Genomic DNA, 19,372 nt, shown 5'->3' with positions numbered 1-19,372 from the left:
TTTAACCGGTCACCACCGAATTTTGTTTAAAGTTATGATCAAAATTTATTAATGGCGAAAAATCAAAGCTCGATATTCTAGCGGACGAAATTTATGTCGTTTCTTTTAAAGGGAAGTCATATGTACTCTTTCCCTCTAATCATATTATTTTCCATTGATTCCTATTTATGGACACGTTAACTCCACATCAGATGTCTCCCATTTTTCTGAACGTGTTTCTCTTTCGGGTTCAGGTACTTCAGGCTTGCGATTTTTAATGGGAATAATCACATGTCACCATTGCTGGCCTCCCTAGTGGAATTTTTTTCCGGAGTTTTCGTAACTCCCGAGATCCCGGCAGCTTTAATTACGAAAGGAGCTTTCTAAACACAAAGGTGATTTTTTTTAAACTTTCAATCGATACATAAGTACGTATGTAATTTCTTTATGTTTGAATATTTGCTGGGTTTTGGCTATATTAGGTAATATATAAATAAACAAACAAAGTTGATAAGTAATCTCAGTTACAAATTAAATGATCTGATATGTTGAAAAAGGTTTAATGAAATTTCTCTAAATCCCATGGCTTATTTTATATAAACTCTAATGATAATAATAAACCCTATATATTCAAATTAAAGGGAGGGCATCAAAGATCATTTTATGCGCCGTAATATCTGAATTACAGCGATTTCACAGCATAAAAGTCATTTTCCCCGGCCGGGGAATGCTTTTTACTCTAAAACATCACTGCATTTCGGTAAACATCCGCGGAAGAACCCTTTGGAGTAAATGTCGTGTCATCTCTCACAGTCCTTTGAATTAATTATTTCTGTTTTGAAATTATGTCTCCATAAAAGTAATTTCAAATTAAAGAATGACTTTGGTTGCTGATTTCCATGGGGTTTTTCTAGAATCAAATTATTCCCTCATGTTGAAAATCTTTCTTGGACATATTCTCCCATGGCTTTCCCGTTATAACCCTTCCTCTAAATCCTTCCTAAATAAACCCTTTCTCTCAATGCTTCTTAAACAAAAAACATATGACCGAGTTATCTCTACTTTGAAACAGATCAGATAAAGGTAAACATGATAAATATAATCGTACTTGCGTCCTTTTGATAGTTCATCAGTCATAGTATTGAAGTGTCCACCGTATTAACATATTCACGCTTTGGTATATTGAAAGACTGTATAAGCATATGAGAATATGTGGAGATTGAAGTTGGTTTAGGTTTCTAACTGCTCGGCTAGCATGTCATCCTTCCAATTCCCGAAGACCAAGATCTACTTTGTATGTAAATGCTCCTTCGTTTCTCCAAACGAATATTCCCTTAGACGTCAAATAAACGCGCTGTCGTCTCAGACTTCTGAAAAATCTGTATGCGTGAAGTCAGCCGCCGTTTCAGCCGTTTCGTCCCTCATGAAAAATATTCCTTGTTAGCGTTGGTACATTTAGGTATGACACGTATGAGCGTGTGGCGAAATTATTTACGAAAAATTACGGGATTAAATAAATATCATGTGTAAGCAGTGATTTTATTATAATAGTTATTGGAAAAAAACATAGGCATGCTATGCACTTAATAACTAAAATATTTAACGCTTTAAAGACGGGAATGCTGGGGATAATAATATTTTCACACCACAATTTTTTCACCTAGAAATATTTTGCGTCTCGCATTACGAATACTTAACGTAATTACTGCAATTTCCAGGACATGTTGGAATACCTAGTATTTTATGCATTGTTTTTATTACGTTTATATCTTATGACAAAATTGGAACTTGAAAAATTCGAGACTTCAGTGGAAAAGGAAAATGCTATTTCAAACTCGTGTGTATTGAATTTTTATGCCTTCCGACCTATAAATGAACCCATCCGTAAAAAAACTTGAATCTCGAATTTCGCGCCTTAAAGAAATGAAGGAGAAGGAACAGCAAGGGGATCGAGATGGTGTGGGGGCTAACGTACTGGCTTCCCACCTAGAGGGCCTGGGTTCAAATCCCGGCGGTGTTGAATGTTTTTCAGAGGTATCTCGATCCCTACTTGAGGTGCTTTGTGGAGGGCACTTTGAGTGAGCACACCGTCCGTCGGATGGGACGTTAAGCTGCGGACCCCTTGGCGCCTTTCGTAAAGAGTAGGCTAATGCCGACATCCGGTTTCTCTCCACCCTTAATCCTTTCCTGTCTATCCCCTATGGCGCAAATGACCTCAGCTGTCGGTCGCATCCCCTAAATACTACTATTAGGAACAGCAGGTGAATATTGTGGGCAGGTTTGAACATACGCAAGTTGTGTTTTTTAAATTCCAACAATTGTCACTGATCTGGTAAAAACAGTGGAAAGTACTCAAAATAAGTCCATAAATCCCACGAAACGATTTGGATTTAATGAAAAAACCCCGGTTTTTCATTGTTTATATTCAGTAAAATGTGCGAACGCCCACTTTGGACCATCCCCCCAAATTTTACTGGATAGTTTACATTTTATTTGCTGTTGTAAGCTTTTCGTGTGTTTTTGAACGGCAGACGAAACATAGTAAAGGATAGTGGTGGGAAGGTAAGCAGTAGGTGAAAAAATTCATTTAGAGCATAGCAGATAATGATGAAGGCTTTCAAAAATTGGGATGGCGGAGTTAATTCTGGACGAGAGCTGAGATCATAAGAAATAAGAGAGTAGTTATGCTTCTTATGTTCGCCAAAGTAAATAAAAACCTTATTGTAACTTACTTCACGGACTTACCTTATTATTAACCTCGATAATGTGAGTCTCCTAATATTCCTTGTCTTCGGCCACAACCATAAAACCTTAAAGTAACATAAGCATAACCAACTATAAAATTCTTTCCTTCCTCCCACATCTTGGCAATAACTTTCAAAATGTTTAATCGTTGAGTTTGTTCTAAAATTGTCGGCTTTTTGAGTGTTTGAATAGTTTAAATCATTTTACACCCACATTGCCACAATACTCATCCGGCCGCCGTAAGGGCGGTAGGGTGCCAGCCACATGTATGCACAATTATGCTGATGCTAATAATTATGTTCATACAAGCATATGCTAATATGTTATTGGCAAATAGACAAAAACACTGGTACGCGTACACATATGCATGCTCATACGCATTATGAAATAATTGACTAAATAGTTGAATTTATGTCTTTAAATGCAAGTATTTGGGTGGTTGGAATCGATTTTGTAATGATTGTTTCTCGTGCGCGGCAATGACGACTCCTTAACTGATGTGCCTGTCTTTCTTATTTATCCCGATGGCCGAAGTTACCGATATAAATTGGTGTCATAATAATTTCCAAGATGTCCTGTGCCTATCGAAAGGTCTTACGTCAAGCCTTTTCTGTTCCCTAAAGTTTAGTTAAAGTATAATGTATTGAATTTACCACGACGATATTGTCTCTGTTTTCTTATTTTGCGGGCAAATAAATGTATTCCTAAAAACATAGAGAATGAACTACTCTTGGGCAATACTGAAGCCTCCTTAGCGGAAATATTATCTGAATTCCTCGTCTAATATATGCAGGCATTTATGATACCGCCGATCAATTTAGCAGGAGACTTCCGGGACTTAATTTCGTAAAAATTCGATTAGCGTCATGATGGGCGGGAGATCCGGGAATTTCATCTTCGTCTTGAGTCAAGGTGTTGGACTTAAACGACCCGATATGAAATTCCGCCGATGACGATGAGGCCGACCTCTCTTATTCAACCTCCCTCACGTTCGTCCCCTGAGGTCGGACCTTGAGGTCACAGGAGCCGACCTCTTCCTATTATAAATAGCTTTGTGGAGTCCATCGTGCCATTGTTCCCTGCATCCGAATTCGGACGTGCGGGTGTGCATTTTAACTGCCTACGGTTTTGCATGACATTTCCCGTGGAAATTAATGCCGAAGGTATTGTTCCGCTTGCGAGATGGAAGGTTGGAATCGCCGTCATAAATTCATTGCCTTGAGAACGCACTTTATAGCATAGAATGCCCTACTTCATTTAGTCGGAAGATCTTACCTAATTTTCACTGATGCCCTCAAAGGGTAAAATGTTCATCATCAAAATGGTATATTAAATTTCTTTCAATCGTATTATTACATATAAACCTGCAGGATATTACATATATATAAATATATATATAATATAAATATATATATATATAAATATATTTATATAAATATATATATATACATATATATATATATATATATATATATATATATATATACTTACAAATGTATGATGTATATACAGGGTTCGTCCGGAAAATAAGTGTAGATAGATAGATAGATAGATAGATAGATAGATAGATAGATAGTGGTCTTTATTTGGGCGAAATTGAGACCAAATGGTCCCTTCTTCCATTTAACCCATCGTCATATACATATTATATTAGCCATTAAACTTATAAATACAGTCATATGTACACATAAATACATATAGACAGACCAATTCATTAACACAGATTTGCACATCGAAAAGAAAACAGTATATACATATATATAGACACACACATACACATACATACACATACACACACATACATACCTATATTCATACACATACCTACACATATACATACATATCCACACACACATACACATACACACATAAACATACATACATGCATTCATACACATACATAAATACAAACATAAGTGCGCACATACACACCCATACATACATACATATACATATATAAATTAAGAATACACCTACATATACTCAAATTAAATGACAGTGAAGTCAACAGTACAATAAAATGAGGAAAGTCTGAGCAAAGAATGAGGTTTGTGGGAAAAGCTAGGGAGAGCGTCGCATTGCTCAACTAGTAAAAACCCACGCAGGAAAAACACCCACGAAGAGAAGGGGGGTGTGAAAAACCTGCGAAAACCCTATTAATTAGAGGAAAGATACATGTACATTGTAACAATCATTTTTACAGAGTATACATATTATTAAGTTACTGAAATTGAAATGGAGAAATTAAATACATTGACAACACATGCGGAGTAATGAGAAGCGTGATGTTTCTAAAAATAATTACGCAAACTCCTACCGCTTGAGATGACAAAACAAAAAGCAGGGTAAAAAACAAAGTAGACACAGTGATCTGTATAACAGCTGAGTGGAATGACGGAGGGATACTGGTTAAGTTAAGTACCTGAGGAAAATGAACTTGTGAAGTGCTCTTCTAAATGTTGTTGTTGATGAAGAGTTTTTTATGTCGTCTGGGAGAGAGTTCCACAGACGGCATGCTGTAACATGAAAAGATTTGTGATAGATTTCCGTGCGATGGTGTGGGACAAGAAGTTTGTTATTACCCCTGGTATTTCTGTTGTGGATTGAGTTGATGAAGAGGAAGTTTTTGTATAGATAATTAGGGGTGTGCCTTGAAAGTATTCCGTAGAGAAGTGAAAGAATATGTAAATGCCTGCGGCCTTCTAGCTTTAACCAGGATATTTTATTAAATGAGTCGGAAATATGATCGTACTTCCTAAGATCACATATGAACCGCACACAGGAATTATGGGTCTTCTGGAGTTTGGTTTTTAGTTCGCCTGAAAGGTCTTGGTATACTACATCACAGTAATCAAAGTGGGGTATGAGAAGAGTGGACACAAGAAGCATCTTTAAGGAGGGGGGAGCAATGTGCTTTAACCTTTTCAGTGAATGCAGGGATGAGTTAATTTTCCTGCAGATAGCAATTGCATGATCAGTCCAAGATAATGTTTCATTTATGGTTAAGCCTAAATTATTTACTGTCCTTAGGTATGGTATGATAGATCCTTGCAATTTTAGTGGTGGTAGTTTATCAATACTTATTTTAGAATGTATTTTATGGTATCCAATTATGATGGACTGACTTTTGATTGGGTTTATTTTCAATAAATTTTTTATTCCCCATAGTGACAAAGCAGCCAGATCTGCATTAATTTCGTTTATAATTGTGGGTAGGTCTTGAAGGCGGGAATGGTGATATATTTGTAAATCATCGGCATAAAGGTGATGATTGCAATTTAAAATGCATTTACTAATATCGTTTATATACAGGGAAAAAAGCAAAGGTCCAAGAATGGATCCTTGTGGAACACCCCTGTGTATTTGAAGCCAGTTAGAGGATGAATTAGGTGTAGTGACACTTTGGAATCGGTTACTTAGGTATGAGCGAATCCACAGTAAAGACGAGGAAGAAAAATTCAGGTTTTGAAGTTTTGCTAAGAGAATATCTTTGTCAATAGAGTCGAAGGGTTTGGTAAAGTCTAGGAGAGTCATTATTGTCACCTCTTTGCGATCCATGGATAGTCGGATGTCATCTGTTATTTTAAGGAGAGCGGTAGCTGTGCTGTGAGAGGACCGAAAGCCAGATTGTAGAGGATCAAGTAAGTTATTTTCATTCAGAAACTTTGAAATTTGTTCGTGAATGAGTCTCTCGAATGCTTTTGATAAAGGAGGCAAGATGCTGATTGGTCTGTATTCAGCAATGTTAGTGGGTGTGGATTTTTTGGGGATGGGACGGACGAGGGCACGTTTCCAGAGGGAGGGATATGTTTCAGTTAAAATAGACCAATTAAAGATATGAGTTAAAACAGGAAGTACAATGGGAAGTAACTTTTGTATGAGAATAGCTGAAATTCCGTCAGCTCCATCTGAGGAGGACTTGATTTTTTTGAGGGCCTGGAGGACTTCCATTTGTGTGACGGGAGAAATTTTGAATGAGCTTCCAGCAGAAACTGGAGTTGGTTCAGAATTTTGCAAACTGTATATGTATTCATTTTTTGCATTAAAGTCGATTTCCGTCGGTGGGGTTGTGAATAAACGGTTTAGGTCGTCTGGAGAAATGTCAGCAGGTAGGGAGTGTTGATTTTTAGTTTTTCCAACACCAAGGTACTTCAAGCTTTTCCAAATATGTGACGGGGGCTCTTTAGATATTTGGAAGGCATATCTGATTTTGGAATTTCTAATGACTTGTTTAGTTTTGTTGCGCAGTTTTTTGTAGATATTGAATACATTTTCGTTTTTATGTTTTTTAAACAGGCTATATACTGCGTCACGCCTACGCATCAAGTATTTTATTTCATCTGTTATCCAAGGGGAGCGTGGTTTGGACAGTCGGATTTTTCTAAACGGTGCATGTTTGTCTCCTAGATCATTTAAGAACGTATTAAATAGTTCTACTTTTTTATCTATGTCGTTGATGAATTCTATAGACTGCCATGGAATGGTAGCCGCATCGGATACCAGGTATTTGTCATCTATGGACTTGAAATCGCGAGTAAGAATGAATTTCTGCTTAAATTTAGGACATCTAACTGAGTATGTTAAAAATAACACATCATGCATGGATATTCCTGGGGCAGAAAGTTGCCCATATGTTGTGATTTTGTCAGGGTTGGCAGTAATTATTGCATCAAGCCAAGTGGCTGATGAAGATGTATGATGGGTAGGTTCTAGGGGAAGTATACTAAGACCGAGGGATGACATAGAGTTAGTAATTGTTTTAGAGTCATGAGTTGAGGAAAGAAAGTTGGCATTGAAGTCACCAGTAATAATAACATGGTCATAGTTCGGAATGAGGGAAGATAATGCTTCTTCCAAGTCGGAAAAATAACCTATCTTGGGTGGGCGGTAAACTATGCCTAAAAGAATTTTTTGTAGGTTGAAGGTTATCTCTAAGAATGCAAACTCGGGTCTTTTGCAGTAAACGGAAGAACTTTTTGATATAATTTTGAATGAGAGATCTTTTCTCACGTAGACACCTACGCCTCCACCACCCTTGCCGATACGATCATGTCGATAGAAGTTGTAGCCAGGAATGTCGATGGATGAGGTAGGCATATGAGGCTTAAGCCAAGTCTCAGCGATGGAAATTGCATGAACGTCGTTGTCAGGTAGAAGTTGACACAATTCGTCAAGGTGCGCAGAGAGACTTTGGGCGTTGAGGTAAATTATTTGAAAAGAACGAGGGTGAGATCTAAAAATGCTGCATAAGGTTAATTGATTGTTAAAGAATTTACTTGGAGCCACGTATCGTTCACGTAGATCAATGGTTGCAGAGGAAAGTCTTCGAGACGTATTTTTACCTTCAAGTTGGAAAGAGACGAATTCCGGTGCCAGAGGATTTAGGGATCTGTGGTGGCTTTTAGGGAAGAATTCTGGTGCAAAAGGGTCTAAGGGCGAAAAGGTTTGGGAAAATCCGAACCGGTATTTTGTGGGTAGCTGGGTAAAATGTAATGACACAAGGTCATTATCAGGGAATTCAGTCGTGTATGAGGGACAAGGATTAGCGATGTTACCTGTGGGGGTCAAGGTATTTTGAGTGGAAAGGAGTGGGAGAGCATCCTGCGGTGATGGTGTTACTGGCGGGGTATGGCCGAGGGTGTCCTGCCGTGGGGGTAAGGTAGTGGGTATGCGATAATGAGTTTGGGAATTTGGGAAGGCGTAATGGCTTACGGGTGACGACTGGGAAGTTATGTTTTTAGGAACCTGAGAGCCAAAAGAGGGGTTCATCATACTTCTTAGATAAATACTGGAAATAGCGAAGCTATCTAGATTAACACAAGCAGAAGCATAAGAGGAAAGAATTAAAAATATTAAAGATCTAAGTATTTACAAGATTAAAAGCATTGGTACGTTAATAGCGATACACTGTATTTGTTAAGGTAGTCTACGAGATTGTTCAGAAAAGCACTAGATGGGATAGGCGCTAAGCACTGCACTACGCAAAGACTAAACAATTGCAGGAAACAAGTAAATAAAGATCCTGCAAACTCAATTGAAAGGAAGGCACTATCAAGTGAGATATGGGAAAAGCATTACGCACTGACACTAAATAAATTTTCACTAAATTACTTCTAAACACAGCACTACGGGATGATTATTCAAATGGGAAAAAGAATATAAGACACTATTTAAAAGGGAGGCACTATTTAAGACAACTAGGGGAAAAGCACTGGGCACTGACACTAAATCACTTTTCACTTGATGACTTCGCAACGTAGATCAGGAACAGGTGAGCTGGATCAAGCAGCAACAGGGTATAGAAGGTTAGAGATGCAGGAGTAAGATGTGGTGGGAAGTCACTATCACAGAATGAAAGAAGGCAGATCAGGAGCAATTTCCGGAGAGTGGGCGACGAGAATGTAGAGGCACAAAGCACGGAAGGCAGGAATTTCGAGTACCAAAAGGTAAGAGTGCGGCGCGGTAAGGTACTATGAGGGAATGTGTTCGCGGTAGTAGAGAGAGCACTGGCAAGTCACAAATCACTGTATTTAATTATTTTAATCTATCTGCAAGCGGTTGGTCAAAAATGCTCGTGGTAGGCAAGTATGCCTTCAAGGCAATTCACACACTGGGTTAGCGGCGTCCGCTCCTCGATGAAATATTGCGAGAGTTATAATCAACACTCGCCTGCTGCAGGTCTCCTTCATTTGATACATAAATCCTGGAGCCATCAGGTTTTAAAATAGTTATTTTACCATCTTGTGTCCATACGTTCTTCGGCCCGGCGAGATCTTTGGCGGCAAGTAGCAGACGCTTCCTAGTGGCTGTGAGTGACTCTGTTATGAGAAACCCGCTCGCTTTTAGGTTTCTTTTTGCCCTCCACACTTGATCCCTATCTTGATAGGAGATAAACTTTACGATGATGGGTCGAGGATACTTGTGGGATTCCTTAAATGGACCTATCCTGTGGCTTCGGTCAAGGGACATGGGGTTCACGCTTACCTTTAATTTATTAATGAAGAAATCTGTGGCTACACGCAAACAGTTCTCACCTTTTTCTTCATTGATCCCATGTATAAGAAGACAATTTCTTCTCGAGTACTGCTCAAGATCATCGAGGCGGTAGTCAAACCTGGAGACGCGTTCTTCAATGTCCTTCAACCTTTCAGAAAGATGCTTTAGGTCTCCGTTGATTCCATTTCGAAAGCTGATAAATCTTTCTTCGAGCGACGTAATTTTCACCATCTTTTCTTCGGAGCCGTCCTTCTTTGCAGTTTCCAGCTCTTCTTGGAAACTCGCCATGGTTTTGTTTATTGTTTCCAGCATGGACTTTAACTCGGCGTGGTCATGGGAATGATCGTCCTTTGGTCCGTTATGGTTGACCTTGGGAGGCATTGCAGCAGCGAGTATTGTCTGGGAGTGAAAGTGGGACGGAGCGACCGCTAAACACGTCAACCCTCTACGAGCATTCAAGGAAGACTGACGAAGTGTACTGAGCTCAGGAAAAAAAATTTATTACACTTTCACATATCTTAAGCTAATATTCCTCAAAATAGGACCCTTGTGAGTCGATACACTTGTTCCAGCGGCGTTCCCATTCCTGGAACGCTCCCGCGAAGGCATCATCGGGAACCTCTCGAAGACACGTCGTCACGGCCTCTTTGACGGCGTCCAAAGTCCCGTATCGCGTTCCTTTCAAACTCCTCTTTATCTTCGAGAACAGAAAGAAGTCCGGTGGCGCCAAGTCCGGGCTGTAGGGCGGGTGCGGCAGCGTTGCCACGCCGTGCTTGACCAAGAAGTCCGACACGACAAGCGCGGTGTGAGACGGCGCATTGTCTGATGCAGCCGCCAGATGTTTTTGCTCGCTGGCCGGTCGCGGGCGACTCGTGCACTATTGTTTTTGGCACATTACACTGCTCTGCTATCATCCGAACACTAAGACGACGATCAGAGTTCTGTACATCGCGAACTTTTCGCACATTTTCGTCGGTGAGTGTCGTTGATGGGCGTCCAGGCCGTGGTTCGTCGTCGACCTCTTCTCTGCCCTCCACGAACATCTTGTGCCACCGAAAGATCATGTTTCTGGACATGGCTGACTCCCCGTAAGCCTGGTTAATCATACCGACAGTTTCGGTAGACGATTTCCCAAGCTTTACCGCAAATTTGATGGAATAACGCTGCTTCGGCATCGCGTTCCGTGACGTGGGTCGAGCGTGGAGGTTCGCGTTAACAGAGCTCCTCACTACACCACAGCTCAGAGCCGACTGCCTTTTTCAGCGTCGCTCGCCAACATACCCCCCTCCAATCGCAGCCCGTCAGAGCGGTGCTGGGCGCGCCTGGAGCGGCGGGAAAAAATCAGTACACTTATTTTCCGGACGAACCCTGTATATTATGCACATGTATACATACATATATATTTATAATTTGAAGAAATTGCTCTAAGAAGTGAAGACGCAAATCTATGTGAAGAAAAATTATTAACATGTAACACAAGAAAGCAAATGCGTGCCATTTTTGGTGTTCACACACCAACATAAATTTCATATAAAAACCTGCCATACAGCGAAAACATATTAATGTATAGTTTGTGGAGAAAAGGATATAAACAGACAAACGACAGAGGGGCAAACTGTTAGTGTTATAGGTGAGAGTGTGCAAATTGCTAGTAGGGAAAACGTTTCGTCAATTGGGAATTGGACCACAGACCTTGTAATCTACTTGGGGTCCGCACCCTTCCACCTTCTCCATAAACGTTTTTATATACTAAAACGCCGAAAAGGTGTCAATCTGTAAATTATTAATGCGTAAAATCTTTATTAACTGTAGCAAAAATACAAACACATATATTTTTTTACATTTGAACCATTTCATTGTAGATCTTTCGAAAAGATATTTTTACTCGCAAAATAAAAAGGTAAAAACATTTTGAAGAATATTTGAGAATGTAGCCCTCAAAATTTGATTAAATTTGCAGTATTTGCTATCACTATTTGACATAGTTTGAGGGCTTGAGTGACATGATGAGGGCTTGAGTGACCATAAAGCAATTAATGTCCACTTGGACATAGAAATAAAAAAGATCATTAAACCAAAAAGAAAAATTTATAATTACCATAAAGCAGACTTTGAATCCTTTGCCAATCAATTAAACTCTTCACTACCCGAGTTCAAAACCCGCTTAAGTCATGTCAACGTGGAAGAAACTTGGACAGAATTTGTCAATATCATGCAAAAAGGAATCGTAGATTTCATACCTATAAAATACGTTAAAGCAAATCGCGACCCCAGGTGGTACAATAAAGACGTTAGAAAAGCCCTTCGAAAGCAGAGAATGCTACACTCTAGGGTAAAGAGGGCAGGCGTGAACACATCATCCCCTGAGAATAAACAATTATGGGACACATATAGATCCTCCAAAATTGAAACCAAAACACAATTACGTAGCGCTTTACTGGACTTTAAACGCAAAGTACTTTGCGAGCACTTGGACACTGACCCCAAAGCTTTCTGGTCATATGTTAGGGAAGTAAATGGGAGTAAACAAACCGTGGCTTGCTTAAGGGATTGTAGCAATATAATTCATACAGACAGTGAGGGTAAAGCTAACATCTTAAATTCATTCTTCCAAAGCGTTTTCTCGAATGATGTTGCCACCGCATATCTCCAAGAAACAATACATACTCCACCCATGGAAAAAATAACAGTGGACCAACAAGGAATTCTAAAATTGCTTAACGAGATTAAACCCAACAAATCCCCGGGTCCCGAAAATATACCAGCTAGGGTGCTAAAACATTTAGCTCCAAACATTGCCCCATACCTTGAATTTATATTTAACAAATCCCTCACAGAGTGCAAAGTACCTAAGATTTGGAAAACCGCGCAAATAACGCCTATTTTTAAAGGTGGTGACAGGGAGGATCCCAGTAATTACAGACCTATATCTCTCACTTCTATCTGTTGCAAAATCTTAGAGCACATAATTGTCAGTTCAATAATGAGACACCTTGACAATATTAACTTTTTAAGTGACAATCAACACGGATTCAGGAAAACTCGCTCCTGCGAAACCCAATTAGGATTATTTACACATGATTTACTTTTATCGGGTGAGAGAGGTAGGCAAGTGGATGCCATCTTCTTAGATTTTCAAAAGGCATTTGATAAGGTCCCACATGGTAAACTCATTCATAAATTAAAGGTCGCGGGTATAAATAAGGGCACCATAAGTTGGGTTAAAGATTTTCTTTCGGAGCGGGAACAGAGGGTAGTCCTTGATGGCGCTAGTTCCGACAGCGTTCGAGTCACGTCGGGGGTACCTCAGGGAAGTGTGATCGGGCCGTTGCTTTTCTTGATTTTTGTTAACGATTTGAACCGCGAAGTGAAAAGTAAAATTAGGATGTTCGCGGATGACACGGTGATCTATCGGGAGATATCTGGGGATGAGGATCGTTTTATTCTAGAGCAGGATTTAGATTGCATTACTAAATGGTGTTCTAACTGGGGATTGACTCTAAATTATAATAAATGTTCAGTGGTAAATTTCTTTAAAAGATCAACGGGATTTGCTTACAAATTAGCTGGAGGTGACCTAGCAGTAGTTGATACGGTGAAATACCTAGGTGTCACATTCACAAAAGACTTAACTTGGGGGACTCACATACGTAAAGTCTGCGGTCAAGCATATAAAAAATTGGGATTCATTAGACGCATTGTCGGCAAAAGTGACTCGAAGGTCAAGGAACGTTGTTACCACGCTCTTGTAAGGCCTCATTTAGAATACGCATGCAGCGTGTGGGATCCGAGTGAAAAAGGTCTCATTCGGGAAATTGAGAAGGTTCAACGCCGGGCAGCCCGTTTTGTAAAAAATTCCTACGATAAAACGCAAAGCGTCACCGAAATGCTCATGGATTTGGGGTGGGAATCATTGGCTGAGAGACGATTCAATGCAAGATTGAAATTATTAAATAAATTTACATCCGCATGTTTCAGCACCGAGGTCTCGCAAATTATTCGTACTCCTACATACATTAGTCGCTTGGATCATGCATATAAAATTCGGGAAATAGATGCCAGAACTAGCCGACTCAAGGACTCCTTCTTCCCACGGACAATACGGGATAGCAACTGCAGGGTTATAGATAGCAAAAATTCCACTTGCCACCCTCAGCGTCTAAAAAATAATTAGTTGTATTTAAATGCATGCTCTTCCACTAACCTTATGTGTTTTGCTATAATAACCCATTCTTTCCGAATGACCTCATTCATGTTCTGTTCATCTGTTTTTAAGTTTCCCTTTCAATCCCTCGTCCCTCTCCGCGGGGGCAAATTCCTGCTACCTGCAACGTTGGGTCGCATTCCCTGCCAATTAGAGACTCTTTGGGGGTCGAGTGTTTCGTGGTGCATTTTCATGTGATAGTGATGTTTCAATTTCTTGCTTGTTGTGTCCTGGCTTCCGTGTTGTAGAATGTCTTTCGTGCTGCATCATGGGGTGCAGTTTTTTAGTTGTTTTGCGGTGTATGTGTTTGCATGAGTATTGGATGAAGGGATTTTTGCATGAGTGTGTGCGCTGCTGTGGGTGTAATTTTCCGTGTTTTTTTTTTTGCATGTGGTATTTTTCTTTTTTACGGTTGGTGACCTAACACCCCCCGCCACACGCCCTTGCGGCGGCTTGCGGGGTATTATGTAGATGTAGATGTAGTTTTGCTCATTCTGTTATGAATTATACGAAACCAGAGCAACATTTATTGCGGATGTTAGTTACTTTAAGTTTATACAGGCTATGGGAAAATGTGCGCATACGCCAGCAAATGTATTAACAGTGTCTATTACTATTGTTAGCATAAATTATTTCTGCTCTTTCTTCCAACCAAAATTCTTTATTTTGGTCAACAATTTGCACACTTTGGAAACAATATTTTGTTCTATAAGGATTAGGAGCCAAAGAAAAGGATATTTTATTCTTTCCGTGGTGGATGGTAATGAGAGCCTACGTACTTCCGTTGAAACTGGCCACCACACAAGACCACAAGGCCAGGGACCCTAGGTTGAGGTTAAGAAACGATCAAGAAATACGGATGCTGGTATCATTACTCGTTACCGTGAAAGAACGCTAACACTTCCTTCTACCAGTTTCCTTCGGGGAAGTTTCCCAGAGTTCGATAATATTCTCGCGTTTCGCCCACAAGTCCTGAATTAATGCCTCGCTCGAGCGCGGACTCATACTATCGCGCGGGATCGTATGCTAAACAATCCGTTCTTTTATTTAACCCTAGGAAAGTCCTCCCCTTCCAAATCCCAGGGCACCCCAGGAACCCGATCGGTATTCCCAATTTCAGACTTCGGAATTACGCGGAGGAATGGAGTTACACCCTTTCAGACTTCCGACACTTCCAACCCCTACACCTGGAATCCCATGTTTACTCCCCCACACACCCCCTTCCCCGCCCCTTCACCTACCAAAGGCTGCTTGCCATGGAAATTATTTCGTTTTTGAATAATTCAGATTTTTTTCTTCCCGGGTTGGCACCTTATCCTGCTTCAGACCAAGAATATCTTCCAGGCTTACAACCTTCCGTTCCCTATTTTGATGTGTTTTTTAAATCTTAGTTCCCCATCCCATTCCTCTGATTCGAAACGATATTCTTCCCGGGGGTACGATAGGTCTTCTTTTGCCAAGTGCCCCTTTTTCGAATGCACTCACTTCTATTCCGCCTCGTAATTTTCGCGAGGTCGTTGAATGAAAATTGCTCTTCGGCGTACGGATCCATATTTTTCCCTCCCTCACATATACCGAGTACTTGATATATATATATATATATATATATATATATATATATATATATATGTAAATGTGTATATATATATATATATATATATATATATCCCTCTGTGGGATCGGAGCATTTTTTCATGGCAGAATACGGATTATTTTGGGGAAGGCAAGGAAATGTGAAAGACCGCGTGCGTTGTAAATACATGCCTCACGATAGGTCAGTTTTAGTCAGTGGCGCATCCGGAATGTTTCCCCGGAAAGGTTATTGCAGTTTTGTGGCGGTTTACACGGAAGATAAGAAACGGCGGTAGTGAATTTGGAAGGTAACGAAGACTCTCGTATGCTCGTATGTTCCAGCGTATCCAGTTGTACGAAAATCGTAATTTTTTGCTCCTTTTGTTAGACGGCCTCTCTTCTTTCCGCAAAGGGTTTTTTGCCTCTGTAAAATCAGCTTGAATGCGATACTTAAAGAGTTCCAATTGTAAACTATTAAGGGAATTTCACATTTTAAGCATTGGGTGTGCCGTCTATTTGAATATGTTTGCAAAAAACCAGCTCATCAAAATGAAACATTTTCTCAAATGCAAATAGAATGTTATATTTTGATTAATTACGCTAAGTTGCGTTATTAGTTCCACTATGTACGTTGAAATCGCGTGACCAAGGCATTCCCTGTCGCCAGTTTCCGTTTAAATGATAAAAATTTAAGCGAAGGAAAATTATTAAGGCTTAAAATAGTATGCATTTATATCATTATGCGAGTGCATAAAGACGTATTTATGCTTAAAGTAAGACAATAATGAAATAGATAAATGAATGTATGATTCAAATATTTTCTAGAAGGGAAGTTGAAGTAGAATCTTAAATTCTTATATATATATATATATATTCGAAATAGAACGCTCTTTGGTGACGCACAAATATATAAAAACACTGATATAGATTTTTAAAACATATAAACCCAAAGAAAGAACACTCACATATGTAGTTTTGATATCCGAAACGTCAAACTGCACATGTGAGTGTCCTTTCTTTGTGTTTCTATGTGTTTATATATATATATATATATATATATAGTATATATATATATAATTTTTTTTAAACACAAAGAATATATCTATAAATATATTTATTTATATTTTTATATATACATATATTCCTCCTGATATAGAATATATATATATATATATATTATATAATATATACATATTTATTTATATATATATATATATATATATTCTCGCGGATATAGATTTTGGGAAAAGGGATAGAATAGAGGTAGTTAATAGGGTATCATCGGCCCAGGAAGTAGAAGGTCCGTGGTTCAAGACCCGGTCAAGAAAACATTTTTCTGTTTGAAATCAGCACCTTTCTAACTTCCCAACTAAGGCATCTAAAACGTGAACAGAAAAAGTATGCCACTCGTTTCTTGAGGCGTTGGTCTTTAATATAAAATCTTGCGTAGGTAGTATTGGACTAATCTACCATCATCTATGTATTTTACAAACATCCACCGAGCCTACGTCCTTCAAGAGAAACCTTAAAGAGTCCATATCGCTACAATCCTTATCGCTCAAGGCCTCTGCCAACCCATTATCCACGAATCCATGAGTATGCATAAGCCGCTACATACATAATGCTTCCGAGATAGGAGAAAATTTGTAAGAATCTTTCCCTAAATTAGCACCAAAAAGACATCCGTAATGCTTTGAAATTCGTTCACAGGACATTAATGTTTTCAACTTTTCTATTTTAGGTGCGTCTTTTTAAATTTTAATTTGTTATGAGCCATCCCAGCCCCAGTTAAAAATGTATTCCGTTGTTACCGTTGTTCACTTCGATTCCCTCTCTCTTACGTTGGCCATTTAATTTTGAGAGTGTAACAGCATTTTTCTCTTTCGACAACTCATTAACTCACATCTGACCTGGCTCCCATGAGCCAGATAAATGCCGACTCGAGGGTTTTGATTTTGAGCGGGATGTCTGGAGAGGGATGGAGGCAATAAGACATATTGAAACAATTGTTGACTGAAACATTATTGAGGGAGGCATGTTTAGGCAATGGTAAAGGGACTAATGTGGAATATTTGCATGATATGATTGTTGATGTGGACGTTGAGGGATATGAAGCACTGCCCAACGTAGAAGGATAGAGTTCGCAGTAAAGTTATATTGTAATATGTGCATACGGAAATATCGTAGGGTGCAATAGAATAAGTGCTGATGAATATCCTCTTATAATACGCTAAAATTGAAGCTTAGGAATAATTAATAAGGGTTTTAATTGTCGAAGATATTTCACGTCGGCTACATTCTTGATACGTGTCCGGATGTTTGATGCAGTTTATCCTTACTTATCTAAACGGTTACCAAAAATTTTGAGTTATGTTTGTTAACTTTCGTTTAGTTTCAATCTTTCAAGTTTGTATAGTTTTAAATATCTTGTCATTCTTAATTTTATGCAATAAATTGTAATGGAAGGCCATACCATACTCGTATTTGCTACGAAGGGAAGACTTTAAAATAGCTTGCATTTCAATTTCATTTTTCTAATATTTAATTATTCATGGGAAATCAGGGGCTTAGTTGGAATTCCATTTGGTTGTTAGGGTACTCGCTTTGACTTCCGTTTCTGTTGATAAGCAAAATATTGATACGCTTTTCCTGAAATGTGTACTTTTAAAATATATTGGGTGGTATAAGGCTACATTTTTGAGTTATGATGTGATGTCACTCAGAAAAATTCTCTACTAAATAGGTTTATGCGAATTTGGACTGTCAGAATTGTTGCTATAGTCATGCCAATACATCATCAAACATTTAAGTTTCTGTCAGGCCTTCATCTTCTCAGGAGTGGGAGGAATCCATTAAAGAAAATTCGATTTCGTCATGGCATTTTTGAGATTTTTTAAACCACCATGATTGAATGGTATCTTAGTCTGACGGAAATAACTCTGACAACAGACGTCGATTTTTAACGAAATTGGAGTTTAAGGTTAACGTTGATGAATCTGGTAGTCATTTTGATAAAGCTATCCCTGTCAATCCAACGGATGGGAGCGCTGTTAGCAGGTAATAGGGGGCGAATGGCATACATGGTATTCATTCGAGATTCAAAATATTTAATGAAAGGTTACCCAGAAAAATTTAAACGCCTAATATTAGGTCTAAATTGACGGTTGTATTGAAATTAATATATTATTTTGGATGCTACTGATCATAATTCTTCAAGCAGCATTAATGCTTATTTGTATTCTTTGTTCCCCCAGAACGTGGTCTCAGGATAGTAAAACATTTCCATCTCTGCATCCGGCTCGTCACCTCTCCTGGATGAAGTGGTGTCCTGCCCTCATATACTCATCTCCTGCTGAACGCAATAAAGTGAGTAAAGTTGCTGCAGGGACTGGTCCCTGTGCAAAATTCTAGCTCAAGATACTAACTTTCCTCTTAACCCGACTCACCTTACTTTTTACGTCAATAGTAATTTCAAAAGCATGTCTTCAGACTAAGTGCCAGTAGCTTGTAAACTTTGCTCCTCGTCACAGCAGTGAAATTGCTGTCCACTAGAGTAGTGTATATGCGATATCTCTCGACTTATCCAATTTTGTTCACTGCATGATCAACACACTCGTCAAAAATTTGATTAAAATATTTAAATATTTCATATGAGTATCTCCAATGTTTCCTTTCACGTTTCTTGTGACATTAAGCATCGTCAGAAGTCAACATATTACCCTAACAAAGTCATTATCCAGGGTGATCCCGAAGGGATTTTCATATATAATTTAGTTTAGCTTACGCTTATGTACCCAACTAATAAATTGATGCGTGTGTTGAGTGGAAGGGTTTTTAGCCATGGTTAGGAAGATAAATGAAGCATTTATCGTGTAT

At 39.0% G+C, this 19,372-nt stretch overlaps 1 protein-coding gene across 1 annotated transcript in view; it reads left to right on the top strand.

The window, feature by feature from the left end:
- Proc-R (Proctolin receptor) overlaps window positions 1-19,372 on the top strand; it is a 693,100-nt gene that overhangs the window by 442,456 nt on the left and 231,272 nt on the right. The window contains exon 6 of the mRNA XM_071594784.1: window positions 18,751-18,862. The gene's annotated coding sequence lies outside the window, so the exon portion shown is untranslated. The remainder of the gene's footprint in view (window positions 1-18,750; window positions 18,863-19,372) is intronic.

The sequence above is a fragment of the Hetaerina americana genome, unplaced genomic scaffold, assembly GCF_022747635.1.
Source record: "Hetaerina americana unplaced genomic scaffold, ioHetAmer1.1.p SCAF_7, whole genome shotgun sequence".
Classification (NCBI taxonomy): Eukaryota; Metazoa; Arthropoda; class Insecta; order Odonata; family Calopterygidae; genus Hetaerina; species Hetaerina americana.
The sequence above is the reverse complement of the archived record's forward strand: the minus strand, read 5'-3'. Positions and strand labels throughout refer to the sequence as shown.